The sequence below is a fragment of the Pseudophryne corroboree genome, chromosome 3 (genome assembly GCF_028390025.1).
Source record: "Pseudophryne corroboree isolate aPseCor3 chromosome 3, aPseCor3.hap2, whole genome shotgun sequence".
In the NCBI taxonomy this organism is placed as follows: domain Eukaryota; kingdom Metazoa; phylum Chordata; class Amphibia; order Anura; family Myobatrachidae; genus Pseudophryne; species Pseudophryne corroboree.
In genome coordinates, this window is record NC_086446.1 from 793927064 (window position 1) to 793946666 (window position 19603).

Below are 19603 nucleotides of genomic sequence, written 5' to 3' on the forward strand. Positions count from 1 at the left end.
ATTTGGTACATTTTGCATGCGATATATCGTATGCGATCCAAGCCATGCCTGCGGGAACCGACATATCACAAGTGCAGCACTAACGACCTAGAGGAGTTGAACCGACGCTCACGGGGCCACGCATTGGATTGGATCGGATAAACAGCCAAAATGCCCGATTTCACCCAATATATCGTCCTGAATGCCTGAAATTGGATGAAATCGGGCATTATCGTTCTAGTGTATGGGGCCCTTTACTGTATATCATTCAGTTACCAGAGCTTTCAGTTGCTCAATTTTTATTTATTTATTAACAACTTTCTATTCCGCAATCACCATTTCTGTTTTATATTTTCAAGTGCAATAAGAGCTTTATATAGATTTAAAGTCCATCCTGGGACCTGTAGTCTGCCCAAGAATTTTTAAAGTTGCATAGTAGTTGTATCCAGTAGATACTGTATGCCTGAGCTGGTACATGTAACTTAGTTGTTTGATTAACCATTTTTTATTTTTTTATTTCTATGTGCTCAATTATTCTGTATAAATTAATTTTGTGTTTTTTTTTATAAAGATATTATTTATCTAAATCATCTTGATTTGTCTAGAGTTTGTTCTGCCATAACAATATACTATATTTCACTAGCGGCATTCCCCTAGAGGTTATCTTTTTGTATATTGTGTTATGAGTACACACACTCACATTGGGAGTTCTATTAAAGATTGCCACTTTTTTTTATATATATATATATATATATATGCATTCCTGCGGCACTCCTTCCCAATAGCTGTAACAATGTAACTACCGGGGCCCTCCGCAAAAAGCCTAGCACAGCTCCCCAAAATGTAACAAGTGGTCCGGCGGCACTCACGGCAAAGAACGACAAGAAGCAGCTCTGGTAGCCAACGTTTCAATGTTATTGTATCAAAATGTTGATACAATAACATTGAAACGTCGGCTACCAGAGCTGCTTCTTGTCGTTCTTTGCCGTGAGTGCCGCCGGACCACTTGTTTTATATATATATATTTTAAATTAATTCTACTGTTTTTTATATTAGCGACCTGCTAACTTATTGTGTTATTAGCATCATCCGCCATGACTGCCATTTATAGGCACCGGTGGTGGCGTATGGTTAGAGTGAGGAGATACTTTGGGGACCACCAATACATCATGTAGAAATTTTATGGAGTCAAATGCTGGAAGAAAAGACCGCCCTTCACTGAACCTACTGTCTCTGGTTCTGGAGAGGGCTTATTCTTTTGTGCTCTCTTGTGCTCCTTGTATTGGCACTCTTGTGGTTGTCTTCCAGCTGCAGTTTACCTTAGTACAATGCAGGACACAGTATACACCATTTACTCAGATTGCGATCATACGAGGAGGAATTAATGCGTTTCAGCTATCAGACAGCCACCTTCATCAGAATCCTATTTTCTTACCAATGAAACGTGTTAACATTTTCTGCAACGACATCCACACCAGGAATTCTTCTGTTGGAAACAATACCAGGGTTGCTGCTTGTGATTCTGCTTCAAATTCCCTCTTTGAGGAGACTGCTGAACATCGTTGCCCCATAGGAGAAACAGCCCCTGGGTGCTTGTCAGGTGATAACTGCACTGGAACCATCCAAATGCCACAAGATACTGGAGGAGTCTCAAGACTACACTAATTGCAACTCTTTTGTTCTTCCCCTTCAGGCAATCTATGGGGGTCATTCCGAGTTGATCGCTAGCTGCCGTTTTCCGCAGCATAGCTATCAGGCTAGAAATCGGCTGTTCTGCGCATGCGTATGGGCCGTAGTGCGCACGCGCCAAGTTCTTTCACACAAAACTATGCAGTTTTACACAAGGCCGAGCGACGCTTTTCAGTCGCTCTGCTGATCGGTGAGTGATTGACATGAATGGGGCGTTTCTGGGAGGTAACTGACCGTTTTCCGGGAGTGTGCTAAAAAACGCAGGTGTGTCAGCAGATAACGCAGGCGTGCCTGGAGAAACGGGGGAGTGGCTGGCCAAACGCAGGGTGTGTTTGTGACGTCAAAACAGGAACTAAACTGTCTGCAGTGATCGCAAGGTAGGAGTAGGTCTGCAGCTACTCAGAAACTGCAGGAAAATATTTAATAGCAGAACTGCTAACCTTTCTGTCGCACTTCTGCTAAGCTAAGATACACTCCCAGAGGGCGGCGGCCTAGCTTGTGCACTGCTGCTAAAAGCAGCTAGTGAGCGATCAACTCGGAATGAGGGCCTATGTCTCTACTGACTATGCTTGACTGTCTTCATTCACATCAGTTGATTTAAAGCCTATGATGTGATTGATGATATGACAATGGTGAAGATGTCACTGATGATGTCATAATCTCAGTGATGATGTTACTGATGGTGATGATGGCATAGTGGTGATTATGTCACTGATGATGACACAATGGTGATGATGTCACTGATGATGTCAAAATTGTGATGATGTTACAATGGTGATGATGTCACTGACGATGTCACAATGATGATGATGATGTCACAATAGCTATGATGTCACGGATGATGTCACAATGGCTATGATGTCACTGATGTCACAATGGTGATGATGCCATGGATGATGTCACTTATGATGTCACTGATGATGACACAACGGGGGTGATGTCACTGATGATGTCATAATGGTGATTATGTCACTGATGATGTCACTGATAATGTCACAATGGTGATGATGTCACTGATGATGTTACAATAGTAATGATTTTACCGATGTCACAATAGTAATGATGTGACTGATAATGTCACGGATGATGTCACGTATTATGTCAATGATGATGTCATAATGGTGATGATGTCACAGATGATGTCAAAATAGTGATGATGTCACAATGGTAATGATGTCATTTATGATGTCACAATGGTAATGATGTCACAATAGTAATGATGTCACTGATGATGTAACAATGGTGATGGATGATATCACTGATGAGGATGATGAGGATGTCACAATGGAGATGATCTCACTGATGATGTCACAATGGTGATGATGGCACTGATGATGTCACAATAGTAATGATATCACTGATTATGTCACAATGGTGATGATGTCACTAATGATGTCACAATCATGATTATGTCACTGATGATGTCTCAATGGTGATAATTTCCCTGATGATGTCACAATGGTGATGATGTCACTGATGAGTTCAATGATGTCACAATGGTGATGATGTCACTGATGATGTCACAATAGTTATTAAGTCACTGATGATGTAACAGTGGTGATGATGTCACTGGTTGTTCAGCAGCTTTTATTAAAGGATATACACAGGAATGCCTATGTCCTATATCTATAATTTTGTTCCCTAAACCAGCTTTAAGAGCTGTAAAGCATAATTTAACCTGATAATTACAGAATACCTGTGGACACTGGTTCGATCATTTGAGAGTTTAAAGGTTTTAACCCTTAGTGGTTAGATTTACTGTAGATACAAAGTATATGGAACCCTTAGGAATGCTTCATTACAGTTACAGTACTGGAGGTTTTAGTCAGAGAGCACCTGTCGTCCAGGGGACATACATACCTGTTCATAGGCTGCATTTATAATATATATTAATGGCTTTCTGCACCCATGGTAGTATTCCAGGTATTCTCTACTGTTTTTATTTTCCCTCACTTCTGTTAAGTACCTTAAATCCCTGTTTCTTTTTTTATGTCAGAACTGTGGCTGGCGGGATTCACTGCAGCATGTCTGTAATCCCTGCCTCCTTCTGTCTGCATCCTAATAGAGAAAAATAATCTCACCGCCCGGTGTACAGACCCTGGTGCATCTTATTTACGGCACTCACTGCTGAATACATGTCTGTTTTTTTCTGCTTTCAATTACCCCCTTTAATTCCCAAGAGATATCTGTCTCCCGGATGAAATTTCCATTCCTGCGAGTCTGGATTGCTCGACTGTTTGAAGCCAAAGCATCATTGGGGCTGCCTTATGTGCAAGGTTTGTGCTGCAGACTGTTTCTCCAGGCTATGCAGAAAGCACAGCACCAATCAGCACCTGAGAGTGTAGACTGAAAGAGGAGCAAGGCTGATAGTTGGGGGTCAATCCTGAAAATAACCGGGGAGAAGCCCTGAGAGAGAGGATATGCTGTACAGGTAGTTTACACAGGTAACCTCAGTATTGCATGGGAAGGAACTGTACAAAGTCAAGTGCAGATATATTATTCATATAAATCAGGGCTAGGTGTGGGATGCCGGCTGATCTCTGACATTTTTTTTAAAGTGGCAGTCATCATAGTTTTCACTGGGAGGCTGTAATCCCTCCCTCCCCATCTCCCCAGTGACAGCTGTCACATACCCTCCAATATGACCCATTCTACTAGGTACAAATGACTTCCCTGCTGGAGGCAGTTGCAGAGGTGGGGCTGTAGCACAGTCCAAAGTTCAAATAGTGGGAGCCACCCCAACTGCCACCCCAAATGATGGCAAAGATCGTCGGCCGTGACTCCCCGGCAGATGGTGCGGCTCACCTATTTGAATTGTGGACCGTGCTGCAGCCCCACCTCTGCAACTGCCACTGGCAAGGAGGTCCAGGAACAGACCCAGAGGCATAACTCTGGGAGGCAACGGAGGCATATGCCGCCGGGCTCCTGCTCTGAAGGGGGCACCTCTCCTCCGATTCCGTGACACCATTTAATTAAGTTAATTAATAGCTGCCGCTATCTCTTCAGTGGCCGACTTCCTCACTGGTCCCTGCACCTTACAAATCACACCCTTATTATAGATACACATTTTAAGTGTCGAACCCAGAATTAGAAGTACCCACGACCTATTACACTGGAAGCAGGCACCTTACTGATGACGCTATTTGCTCCCCGTATAGGAAATATGAGAAGTCTAACTATATGAAGATACTTCTCTGACAATTACATGTAACTTCATAAAGTTAGAATTCTCATGCTTCCTGTACAGGAGCAAATAGCTCTATCAGTAAAGTGTCTGCTGTCATTGTAACAGGTCGTGGCTTCTAATCCTGGGTATGACTGCTAGGAATTGTGTGATTTAAAATAAAAGACAATGAATTGTGTATATATATATATATATATATATATATATATATATATATAGATATAACGGGGGCGCCAATATTTATCTTGCCTCTGGGCAACTGTGACAAACTTACGCCACTGAATAGACCCTTTTGTATCTAGTGCAATGGGTCATGTTGGGGAGTACTCTGTTACAGACATCCCCCCGGAGGGGACACCACCTGGACAGGGACAGACGGAGTCACGCACTACAAGCTCCTACAATGGCTGAGCTCGCTGCAGGAAGCCAGTTCGGTCCTGCCCATTCCGGTTTTTATCCAATCCCAAAGTCTCCTTGGTCTACATTTTATGGGGTCTATATACTGAGCCTTGGAGAGAGATAAAGTGGACCAAGATAAAGTACCAACCAACCAGCTCCTAACTGTCATTTTTCAAGCCCAGCCTGTAACATGGCAGCTAGGAGCTGATTGGCTGGTACTTTATCTCCGTCCACTTTCAAGTCTTAGTAGATAGACCCCTATGTCTAGAATGATCCTACAAATGTGGTATTTTTCATTTTCCTGAGCAAATGAATGAGAGCGGGAAGTATCGTTTTTTCCTTTGTAACATTTACGATCATAGCTAGATTACAGTTTGATGGGAGTCTAGGCCCCATCACCCTGTCTTTATCACCGCAGATAATTCCCAGGACTGGACCCATACGTCTCGTTTGGCTCAGCAGGCGGCCAGTCCCCGGCTCTCTCCTCGCAAACGTTCACTGCTCATATAAATGCTATAAATTTGCTTGATGCTGGAACTCTCCCGGCAGGTTGTCTTAGCTTAAATTAGATCTAGAGATATGGTTGTCTGAGTAAATGAGATACAGAGTTACGGTTGTCTGGGTTTACTCTGAATAACACAGCCACTGCGCTCTCCGCGCTAGGACTCTGCATAGCAAGTGTACCCATCAGCCTTTCAGCAACTGCAGCTTCAGCTGCTATAACCTTTTATTGACCGGACTGTAGTCTCTCGGCTCCCCATTAGTTCAGGCAAGAACTGCGGCTCAACACAGCGCACAACGGGCATCTAGTTTAATAAGTACAGATCTCTGCAGCTGTGCACGTATTATACTTCATCACCGGCTGCTAATTAAATGGACTGCTAATTAAATAGTAGGTACATTTCACTAATTCTTATTTGAGAGGGGAAAGTTTTTCGGTGCCGGACACGCTGAGCATCATCCTCTCAATGCTTTTTATGCACACGTAAAAGTGATGGCGTCCGTAAAGGTAGGCCAGGCTCTCCTCGGTGTGTGGAATAATTTACAGTGAGCACTTCCACCTAGGGCAATTTGGAAGGTGGAAGCATGTTTTATAGAAGAGCAGCGGCGCTGGGACGAGGCCAACAGAAGTTTTTATGCAGCCGGCGAAAGTTTAGTTGGGTTTTATTTTTGTTACATTTTGCCTAGAAATAGGCGTTTCTCTCAGTATTCTTCACAGCAAAAATGGCTATAGAGGGGGCTAACAGGAGGAAAATTAGAGCAGGTGGCTTCATCTTTGTTTGCATTTAAGGACAATCAGATGCATAGCCAAATTAAGGGGGGGCCGGGCCCCCCCCCCCTTTGTCAGGGGGCCCCTGGCCAGAGCACACTGACATCACTAGCTTCCCCTCTTAAGCAGCAGCAGAACCAGCAGCCAGAATGTGAGCAAGACAGTATGTAGTGCAGGCAGAGACACAAGAGTATCATGTTTCATGAACTACAGATGGAGCTTTCTAACCAGAGGAGAGATAGAAGGTTGGGGAGAGCTGTAAGTGACACAGGGATCCCAGCTTCCCCTCCTCCCCGCCTGGGTGTCTGAGTCCTGTGTAAACTGTTATGCAACTAAACCATTTAGGTCTAGAGATAGAGACACACACAGAGAGTCCTCCTGAGTCCTGTCCCAGTGTGTAAGTAGTACAGAGGCTGAGGCTATTCTAGCATGTGACAAGATAAATTATTTTATTTTTCTATGTGTATTTTAAGGTTAAGTTGTCTTTGTTCCACTACAAGTTTATAAAATGGTTGCCTTTCAATTAGGTGGAGCTATTAACAGTACCCAGGCATTATTAACCTTTTAGTTAAAACTAATATACACCATTAATTTAAATTTAATATACACAATCCATACCTCCCACATGACCCATTCCAAGAGGGACAAAATGGTCTCTACCTGGACTTTCTTCTTAATTTATGATTGCAATCACCTGTGTTGAAACACCTTTCTTATCAATGAAACAGTTCAACACAGGTGACGCCAATCATATATTAAGTGGGAAGTCCAAGTAGAGAGCATTTTGTCCTTCCTGGAATGGGACATGTAAGGGGGTATATACAATTTTATATACATACCCCACCTTCCATCAGGGCCCTCATGTCTTAAGTGCCATGGGCACCCCCAAGGCTTAATCCGATCCTGATCAGATGTATTAAGCCTGGAGAAGGCATAAAGAAGTGTTAAAGTGGTGATAAGTGCAAGGTGATAACGCACCAGCCAATCAGCTCATAACTGTCAATTTACATATTGGAGCTGATTGGCTGGTGCGTTATCACCTTGCACATATCACTGATTTGTCACTTCTTTATGCCTTCTCCAGGCTTAATACATCTGCCCCAATGTATTGTTCTTATTAATTTTGATAATTTACTTTGTTGGAAGGGCAACGCTCCGTGCTGCCTCCTTTTGGTTTACATTCCGGGCACTACTGGAGTTGCGTCACTGCCAAGACGTTCTACCCGGATCCCATGTGGAGTCTCCGCGTGTCTTTACTCTCCGTCCTCCACTGAGACAGCATGTTCCCATGAGCATCTAGCTGTGGTTCTTATCTGCCGTCATATTCTGTGTTTCTATCTAACCTTCTCTCTTCTTTATTGCAGCAGCCATTTGCTCTCAAATGCAAGGATCTTGAAGACTGAGCAGGGAGGGTGGAGGGCCCTGCTCGAGAGAGATTACAGTCTGACGATTACAGTGAGGTTTTGAGTCGTTTTAATTTTAATATAATGTTGATGTATTAATAAATACCTTACTATGGGGCACTATAAGACCCAGCAGGATCTCTATGTTCTCTCATGCAATGGGTATGCTGGATTACCAACATAACCATATCATACATTGCTGCCAGGGCTTGCTGGGATCAGTTGTATCACATAATAATTATATTTTTGCATATGACCCCACCAATCAGAAGTGTTGGGATGGGCAGCTGTCGAGGTAACTCCTGTGCCGCCCCCTCAGCCTTGCGGAGATATTCACTCACTTCTACTTACAGCCCTGAGTATAGCAGTTATACTGGAGTGTGTCCAGTGGGTCATAGCCTGAGACTGGTTGTGGATTTTAACCAGTGCTGAAAGTAGGGTGATACGGGGTGTTATGGAGTACCATTAAGAAATATGGTGGTGGTACGCAGTACCACCAGCCCACCGCTGGGGCATAATTTATCAGGGGCTTTTTTTGAAAAATGGTGTCAGTGGCATAACTGTGTTTGGTATAATATGTAATAGGCATTACGGTGTGTGGTATAATATGTAATAGGCATTACGGTGTGTGCCATAATGTGTAATGGGCATTACAGTGTGTGGCATAATGTGTAATAGGTGCTAAGGTGTCTAGCATAATGTGTAATGGGCATTATGGTGTTTGGCATAATGTGTAATAAGCATTACGGTGTGTGGCATAATGTGTAATAACCATTACGGTGTGTGGCATAATGTGTAATAATTATTATGGTATGTGGCATAAGGTGTAATAGCCATTACGGTGTGTGGCATAATGTGTAATAAGTATTATGGTATGTGGCATAAGGTGTAATAGCCATTACGGTGTGTGGCATAATGTGTAATAAGTATTACGGTGTGTGGCATAAGGTGTAATAACCATTACGGTGTGTGGCATAATGTGTAATAACCATTACGGTGTATGGCATAATGTGTAATAACCATTACGGTGTGTGGCATAATGTGTAATAACCATTATGGTGTGTGGCATAATGTGTAATAACCATTACGGTGTGTGGCATAATGTGTAATAACCATTATGGTGTCTGGCATAATATGTAATAAACATTACGGTGTGTGGCATAATGTGTAATAACCATTACGGTGTGTGGCATAATGTGTAATAACCATTACGGTGTGTGGCATAATGTGTAATAACCATTATGGTGTCTGGCATAATGTGTAATAAACATTACGGTGTGTGGCATAATGTGTAATAACCATTACGGTGTGTGGCATAATGTGTAATAAGCATTACGGTGTGTGGCATAATGTGTAATAACCATTACGATGTGTGGCATAATGTGTAATAAGTATTATGGTGTGTGGCATAAGGTGTAATAGCCATTACGGTGTGTGGCATAATGTGTAATAAGTATTATGGTGTGTGGCATAAGGTGTAATAACCATTACGGTGTGTGGCATAATGTGTAATAAGTATTATGGTGTGTGGCATAAGGTGTAATGGGCATTACGGTTTGTCGCATAATGTGACCATGCCCCTATTGTCATGTAGCCACTCCCCTAGTTTCATCTGACCATGCCCCCTCGCTACATGTGGGCATGCCCATTTTTACGATCACAAAAAAAAAAATTATACTTGCACCACTGATTTTAAATTAGCATACGTACGTGCAACTCAAAATAACCAGCACCATTTCTGGCTCACATTTTACGGGTACAATCAGGCAACAAAACTGCAGTGAGGCCCTTATTCCTTAGCGCTGCTGTGAAGCTGTTAATATTAAATGCTGTTTTTCAACCACATTGCGACAAAAACAAAACAAAAAGTTTTTAAATCAACTTATAACCAAACAAGGGAATATAAACAAAAATATCTAATTTCGGTTTTACACATTATGAGGTTTTGCAAAAATGATTTTAAATGAAAATCTAACTTTCACAGTTACCCCACTGGGAGAAATCGCAGCCAGTTCAGGTAATTTGATTTTAAAACCATTTACATGTATACATAATTACATATAATATATGATCTACAATTTTCATTCTTATTGAACGCGTGACACTTTTTCCAAATCGTTCTCTGGCACAAGGGGGTCTTTGGGTCTCAGGGTACTCTGATTCCTTCATTTACTATATTACCGGTATTCATCCATGGCTGTTTAATTATGCTAATTAATAAGGAAAAAGGAAAAATGTCGGCAAAATCCAGAGAGCATTTCTCCATCTGTGCCGTAAAGTCTAAAATTTGATTTTTCTCTCTTGACACCGGTGTTGTGGTCCTATCAGAGGATTGATGGATTTCAGAGCTGGCAGTTGATGGAAATAGCTGGTAGTTGATATACAATGGATATAATTCACTATATAAATGGGCGTTATGGTGATTTGCAGTTCTGGGTTTTATCCAACTCCAACAGTTCAATTCTGCGGTGATTTGTTACTCCAGGGGGCACCTAAAGTTTACTTAGAACTTTCCTTTATTTCTAACTATTAAAAAGAAAGGGGGAAAAAAAAAACCTAGATTTGTACAAGAGATAAGTGGGGTATTAATTACACAGTGTAGGAAAATGACAGTAAAGGCCATTGAGATCAGAGCTAGTCCCTAATAAGATGTGAAAGAAATTACACCAAGAACACTACATTATCCGACAAGTGTTATATAGCTACCGCTATAGTCTCCGGCGTGTCAGGGGGTGGTGACATGTTTGAATATCAAGTATATGTTTAGTGTCCTTTCTGTGCACGGATTACTGCTGGCAAAAGCCGTGTCTAACGTAATTTGGCGAATGAAAAAGACCGGACATGTCACGGAGATAATTCACGTGTGCAGCCGGATGAAGATTATTAATGACGACAAACGCCACATCGTGTATTTCCATTTTAAATGGCTTGTTATTGCACATTATCCTTTTATTAGGTTATTTGGAAAAAAAAACGAAAAAGAATTCTTGTAACTGTTTACATTGATATGATTTTTTTTATTGCGTATTACAATTATGAGCTGCAGTTGAACAAGTAAATTTGTTCACTCTAACTAGGGGGGTAATTCAGATCTGATCACTAGGCTGCGTTTTCGCACAGCGGGCGATCAGGTCCAAAGTGCGCATGCGTATGCACCGCAATGCGCAGGTGCGTCGCACGGGTACAAAGCAGATCGCCGCCCAGTGATGGGTTTGTGCAACAGATCCGTTCGCTTGGGCGATCGCAAGGAGATTGACAGGAAGAGGGCATTTGTGGGTGTCAGCTGACCGTTTTCAGGGAGTGTCTGGAAAGACGCAGGTGTGTCCATGCATTTGCAGGGAGGGTTCCTGATGTCAATTCCGGTCCCGGATAGGCTGAAGTGATCGCATCGGCTGAGTGTGGTAGCCCACTGCTACTAGGTATGCAAAAGCTGCAGTCACTGTGTATAGTACATCACCCTTACCTTGCACCGGCTGGTCATGGGTTCAGGCACAGTTACCAGAGGGTCCCCTGAAGAATCAGGTCTTTAACTACAAGTACATTGTGGGTGTGGACTACAGGTGTCGGTGCAGCGCATAAAGAATTGGGCGCCAGGCCATCTCAGATAAACAGCATAAAGTTTATTCAAACATCAAACAGGGAGATTGCAGGGATAACTTGTGAACACTCCTCCAGCACAAAGCATAAGTTACAGTGGATCACACATCAGGGCACCTCCTCCAGCGCATCGCTTAGTCGCAGCGGCATATACATGGCAAACAGCATTACGTACCAGGGCATTCTGTGACCAGTAGTGCTACACATCTGGTGACCGTCTCTCTCTTACTTAGCGAGGATTCTTTTCCTTGGGGGCGCTTACTCACGCCGCGTGGCTTTCTGACCACTTCACCCAGATACCTCTCGAGATACTTTTCCATGGGGGCGCTTACTCACGCCGCGTGGCTTCCGACCACTTCACCCAGATACCTCTTGAGACTCATACCATTAGCACACTTTTCTCCTGGCATCACCCTTTCACTGGATTCTGCATACTGCTGCTCTTACACTGCGATGTCTCCCTCTGTCATCAAGTGCTTTGCTGTGGCTGGCATCACTCCCCACCTAAACATGTGGGGAGCCCTCACTGGGGCTACATCTTTCTGGCTAAATTCACCTCACTGTCTGCTCACTCTCCTCACTGACTGTCCACCTCTTAGGCTGCTGCAGGACAACCTTTTTATAACCCTGCATTCCCAGGTACACATTCTATCTGGGATTTCCCGCTCTGTGTTTCCCGCTCTCAGTTTCCCGCTCTGAGTCTGCAAATGAGTGAGTCATGCCCTTTGCATTTTGCAGACTAATCTGTATAGCTATGAGCTGTGCTGTTAACTCCTTCTGTGCTGCAAGCTGTAGGCTGCTGGCACAGTGCTATGCAACTCCAGCAAACATTTTACTTTTATTAAAGTCATGCTGGCACCTGTAGTGCCACAGTTGATTTGGGCTGCAGTTTCAGGGTATCACATGAGTATGTCCTGGGCTGCGCAGAGACTGCACAAGATCTGTTTGTACACCTCTGCTACACATGCGATCGCACACTTGCACAGCTAAAATACCCTCCCCCTGTAGGCGGCGACTATCCGATCACAGCAGTGCAAAAATCGCTTGCTAGCGATCAGGTCTGAATTACCCCCAAAGTTCAGCAATTCATTGGACGCTGAGAGGTGATGGCACTGACTTAAACCATTGCAGCATGGTGTTTATGGGGGCTATTTATCATTCAATATTTGCAGGATATCCCTCAAAAACACCCCAAAATACCATAGAGTGACGGGAGCAGGTATCGCCATATTTGCCGAAGCTGCAGTCCCCATAGGTTTCTATAGGGTCCGAAAAGCTGTCAGATTTACCAAACTCTGGAATACAAAACATTTTTCTTTATGAGTTGTTGTTTTCTATAAACTAACCGGCAAAAAAATGTAACCTTCTAAGTACAATAAGTGCATCAATTAGATGGGGACCGACAGACTGCCTAGTAATAGTGAGGGGTTCAGAAATAATAGTTTTTATGTTCCTACGTTTGGCTTTTGTTAAATAGGAATAATCTTTTTCCTCCTAGGTGGCTGGTAATGTCTGATGCAGAATGCTGTCCCGGCTCCACTGCTGCTCTGGGGGTGGAGGGAGGGAGGTGCAAATGTTACGTTTTGTAACACAAATTAAAAAACGTGGGAGTCCTTCTCTATGTATTACATGATGTGCTTGTTAAAAGGTTTGTAAAATACCTGTGTGCCTGTACAATGCATGGGGGGTCAGGCGATTCAATCAGGTGCGTCACTACAGTAACTTTGTAATTCAATCCAAACAATGAGCATTGGGTCTGGTAATAGCTTAACATTAGTCATATGTGGCTACTCCTCTAGATAAATAACCCAACATTACGACTGAAGAGAGATTCAGCATATAAGGACAGGTGAGCCATTAATTGAAATAAGGAGATTTATGGTATGAAAACTTACCTTTGTTAAATCTCTTTCTGCGAGGTACACTGGGTTCCACAGGGAATAACATCGGGGGGGGGGGGGGAGGGGGGTAGGGTTGGATCTTGATCCGAGGCACCAACAGGCTAAAAGCTTTGACTGTTCCCAAAATGCTCAGCACCGCGTCCTCTATAACCCCGCCTCCGTGCACGGGAGCTCAGTTTTGTTAATCAGTCCAATGCAGTAGCAGGTAAAAGAGACAACAACCGTTAGTAGCCACATATACCACATTCTCGCGACAGGAGAAGGTACCAGCAGCTAATGCCATACCGACCCAAAGAAGCAAAGTGCGTCAGGGTGGGCGCCCTGTGGAGCACAATGTACCTCACAGAAAGAGGTTTAACAAAGGTAAGTTCTTACCATAAATCTCGTTTTCTGCTGCGGGGTACACTGGGGTTCCACAGGGAATAACATAGGGGATGTCCTAAAGCAGTTCCTTATGGGAGGGGATGCACTGTAGCGGGCACAAGAACCCGGCGTCCAAAGGAAGCATCCTGGGAGGCGGAAGTATCGAAGGCATGGAACCTTATGAACGTGTTCACTAAAGACGATGTAGCTGCCTTGCACGATTGTTCAAGGGTCGCACCACGTAGGGCCGCCCAAGAAGGTCCAACAGACCGAGTAGAATGGGCTTTGATGGTAGCAGGAGCTGGAAGACCAGCCTGTACATAAGCATGTGCAATCACCATTCTAATCCATCTGGCCAGCCACATTTGTGAAAACCAAAAAGGACAAAGAGGGAATCAGATCTCCTAAGAGAGGCTGTTCTCTTTACATAAATACGGAGAGCCCGTACAACATCTAAAGACTGCTCTTTGGAGGATAAATCAGGAGAAGTAAAGGCCGGAACCACAATCTCTTGGTTAAGGTGGAAAGATGACACCACCATAGACAGATAACCAGGGCAAGTTCACGGTGAAAAATCAGAAAAAGGGTGACCGACAGAACAAGACACCCAGAGGCAATAGCCAGCAAGAACAGGGCCTTAAGAGTAAGCCACTTAAGGTTCACAGACTCAAGACGGTCAAACGGAGACTCTTGTAAGACGTCCAGAACAACCGATAACTCCTAAGGAGCCACAGGTGGGACACAGGGAGGTTGAATCCGTAAAACACCCTGAGTGAATGTATGAACATCAGGCAGAGTCGCAATTTTCCTCTGAAACCAAATAGACAAGGCAGAAATATGAACCTTGAAGGAGGCCAGACGAGGGCCTAAGTCCAGGCCCTGTTGCAGGAAAGCCAAAAGCTTGGCAGTACTGAACTTATATGTATCATAATGGTTAGTCGCACACCAGGGCCAGTATTTACTAAAAATTCGAGTTTGTCCGATTTGTGTGTTTTTTTCTAAGTCCCAATCCGGGAATTCACTAAGCACAAATCTCGGCAGTGTTTGAACTATTCGTAATGGTTTGAATGACAACGTTCACAAATACGAATGAATAGACCATCGGTCAAACGTGGCTATTATTACATAGAATACGGGAATTCACTATTCATTCGTATTTGGGTGTTAGTCTCTGAGTGCTCAAATGCGGTCGTATTTTTTTGCGAATCGTTAAAAAAAGCGGCAAAAAAATAGACCTGCTTTTTTCAGGCGTGTTTACATGTGTTGCAAATAAAAAATCACTCACACCTGATTTAGGATGCCTATAAAAGGATGTTAGGCCCATTTCACTCCACCTACACTCAGAAATGGCAGCAGGACTGTGGGCCAGTGATATTTTGTTTGCTGTGGGATTCCTCAGACTCAGACATCAGCCTGTAAGTACCCAGGGCCAAGAAACTGAACATGGTCAGCAGGTTGTACAGGTTCCGCGGAGGCTGCGCAGGCCTCGTTTTTTTAGGGGGCGTTTAAACTTGAACGCATTGTCCGATGATAGGGTCATACAGATGTTCTGTCTAAATCGTAACAACATTTTCCGTCTGTATGACCTTGTCAAACTGGGCCTAGACCCTGAGACAGCACGCTCTCGCTCTGTCTTAGGCCTGCACAAACTCCTGGCTGTGTTGCACTTTCTGGCTACTGGCAGCTTTCAGGCTGTGTCTGGGGATGTCATAGGAATCTCACAGCCCTCATTTTCGAGAATATTAACCCAGGTGATGTATACCTAACTACCCACTCTGTTTTTGCTTGGATTTAATTACTCGGTGGCCAGTTCTGTGCTAAAATCTCATGTCTAATTTTCTATCAAATATACACACAGGTGTTGGCTGTTTTGCATCCCCACATCGATGCCTCAATCTGCTTCCCTACCCAGGAGTCTCAGTGGCATGCCGTCAGGGTAGATTTCTATGAGCTGGCTGGCATGCCCAATGTGCTTGGAGCCACAGGTTGCACACACATTGAGCTGAGACCACCTAGGGGCAGGCAGCACATCTACACAAATAGACATCTAGAGCACTCCACAAATGTGCAGGTGGTTTGTGATCTCAAAATAATGAGTGTTGTTGCTGGTTACCCTGGGGGCTGCCATGACTCCTTCATCCTCAGTCAGTCATGCCTCTTTGATAAGTTTGAGGACAGACAAATGCTAGATGGATGGCTGCTGGGTTTGTAATTTGATATGTGTAGGCCTGTATATACTTTGTCCAAATACAGGGGCAGATGTATTAACCTGTAGAAGGCATAAGGAAGTGAGAAACCACTGATATGTGCAAGGTGATAAAGGCACCAGCCAATCAGCTCCAATATGTAAATGATTATTTAGGAACAGATTATCCGCTGCCTTTATTACCTTGCACATATCACTGGTTTATCACTTCCTTATGCCTTCTACAGGTTAATACATCTGCCCCACAGTGTTTCTTATGTGTTGTTGTATCTAAACATGAATCACGTTACTATATCTGTCTTTTAGGTGATGGAGGATATGGCTGTTTCTCTTGGCTTCTAACTCCATTGTCCCGACCTGATACCCCTGCTGAACACAATTACAATCATGCACATAAGTCCACGCGGAATGTGATAGAAAGATGTTTTGATGTGCTGAAATCTAGGTTTCGGTGTCTGGATAAGTCTGGTGGCCTTTTGTTGTATAGTCCCTCGAAGGTGACTCAAATTGTGTTCTACTGCTGCTTTCTTCATAACATGTGTTTGCAACAACATCTGCCACATGTTGAGGAGGAGGAGGAGGAGGAGGATGAAGAAAGCAGCCAGCAAGCAGAGGAATTAGAGACATCTGATGATAATTGGACTACAGATGTAGGGAGGCAGGTTAGGCAAGAGCTCACCACTCGCTATTTCTAAGGTAAGTTTGGTTTGCTTTTTTCATTTGTTATGTAATCATAAATAGATGTTTGGCCATTTTAATTGTAAAAGCCATTACTCAGAATGTGTCTGTCTCCTTGAGACATACAAACCCTCGCTTTATGCAAAACAAATGTCGCATGTGTATTGTGTTTATTTTAAAAATCAAAACAACAGATTATGAGTGGCATGCATTAAGTCTGGATAACTGTTCCTAAACTTGCACTGAAAATGTATTACAAGCACACATAATCCACATAGTAATTTATTTAGTATTTTACTTTATGATTGTGTGTAACGTCCTAATGCACAGGTTCTCAAACCTGGCCCTCAGGACCCCACACAGTGCATGTTTTGCAGGTAACCCAGTAGAAGCACAGGTGTATGAATTACTCACAGACACATTTTAAAAGGTTCACAGGTGGAGCTAATTATGTCACTTGTGATTCTGTGAGGAGACCTGAAAAACATGTACTGTGTGGGGTCCTGATGGCCGAGTTTGAGAACCTGTGTTCTAAATAAACACTCCTCAACATATAATATGTTAGCCTTGAGGAATACATGTGTCCCTATGTGTGATGCTCCATCATATTTAAGGGACACAAACTTACTCTCATCAAAATAATTTATTTTGTAATGTTTGCTGCAGTAAACTTGCTGATTTGTAAGTAAATACACAGTTTGCCACAAATATACATTATTATACACATTCTTTTGTTTTTTGGTAAAAAATATTTTTTTTTTGGTTTCTGCATCGTGTAATAACAGTATTAATAATTTTTAACACACACAAACATGTCCCAACAATAATAACAGTCATTTTGGCAATGAATTATCTCAATTCAATGCCAACATATTAAAAGTTTTTTACGCAACTCAATTGTCTTATTCTTGTAATGTTGTATAGAGAAGAAAGGTAAAATAGTTAACAATCACATTGTTATTTGGATTGGCCGCAGGATATGAAAATGATTGGAATCTAGAAAGAGTAATGATTATAAAAAAAGCAAGTGTTCTGGTTACTTCCTGCAAACATGTATGTGGCTGCCTGGCAATGATTGTGTGTGCAGGAGAGGAGAATAATTGGAATCTAGAAAGAGTAATGATTATAAAAAAATCAAGTGTTCTGGTTACTTCCTGCTAACATGTATGTGCAGCTCCATCAACATTTTCCTCCTCCAAAAAAATAAAAAAGATGGTAAAGAATAAATGTGCGTACAAATTTTATGTTGTTCTTTGTAGCACTTATAATTAATGATGTTGTATAAATTGTCAAGGAGCTAAGTGTTATATATATTTTGCCAAACATACACTTACTAACTATTTTTATTTACTTATCAGAAATGTATAATTTGTATTATTATTTTTTTGGGGGGTGCCTGCTTGTCCTGCCCTTTGCCTTTAGCACTGTCATGTTGTCGTGCTCTGGTGGAGCGTCTTGGTGGTGATGAGACTGGCGTGATATTTGGAGTAGTTGTACCAGAACTGCTGCTTGTTTGCTGTTGGTGCATGGATCTGAGTGTTTCATTCAGGTTAGTGAGGGTGGCATTGAGTTCACGTGTAGCAGCATTTTGATTGTCTACAATTCGGAATAAACTTTCATTAATCTTTTGATTGTTTTGAAAAATGTTCATATAACGTTGCTGTTGCCTGTGCTGTTCTTCCATTATTCTGTGCTGTTCTTCCATTATGCGCTGTAAGTTGCCCATGACCTGTGTAATGTCTGTACGCATGAGTTCCATGGTATCGCCAATTCTGCTTGTTTGTTCATTTTGTCTACTCATATTTCTTGTTATTCTTCTGAGGTGACATGGTAGGCTTGCAAACATTTGTGTCTGCCTACGCAGGCAATCTTCATTAGTGGCCTGCTGTCTAGCCCAAATGGTCCAAAACACCTGATCAGGGCCTTGTGTTACTGGTGTTGTTGGACTGTGTTGTGGTGGTGGTGTGCTTTGCTGTGGTGGGGTACTCACAGGTGCTGGGGGGCTGATTCCTTGGCTTAATGGCTGCATTTCTAAGATGATTGTCTCTTCCATGTCACTGTGTTGCTGTTGTTTTTGCGGAGGGATGCTGTTACCAGGACTAGAAGCTGAAATGTAGAAAAAATCTCCGTTAGCTATCCATATGTTTGATTAATGAAAACAAATCACTACACATGGAACACGTCATTCACTGTTCCTTTCAGATATTCTGCCTAGCAACATCATCACTCATAACTTAAATACATACATATGCCTGTTTTTGGCAAATGTGTCTGGTTACTTTATTGTGAAAGCAAACACTTTAGTTTTATTGTAGATCAGGCATACTCCACCATAAAAAAACATTGTAATCCATAATGTGTTACCTTATAGCTTTTCTCAAAAAAACATAGTAATGTTTTTATATGTATTTGGCAATGTGAGCTCAAACACACATGTGAAAATTTGAAAAACAACCTTACTATTTGCAAAAATTAAACATGATTTTCTGTTGCAGCATCTTACACACAATGTGCTACTGTATGGCTCAAGTGGACATACATATCTTTACTGGATGTGGACAAGGCCATTTTGCTTGGATTCCATTTCATGTTTTACTTACTTCGGTAAGTATATAAGTTTTTGATGTGTTTTGACTTAATGCGGTAAAGAAAAAGTTTGATTACGATCTGAAATTGTTTACATTTATTTCAGTTTGATACTCACAATCAAGATGAGGGGAGTGTGGATGACGTCTTGGAGGTGTGTCCAAAATTTGGAGTTGGGGGACCGAACATACTGTCAAAAATCTTCGTGGCGGGGTGGCCTGCTGTGGTTGGCCCTGGACATCACACCTTGCTTTCTTTGCTGCCACAGGTTTTTTGTGGTGGTGTCTTACAGAAGTCCCACTTCTGCTGCTCCAGACTTCTTTTGATGGACCTATTAATGAAAGTGAA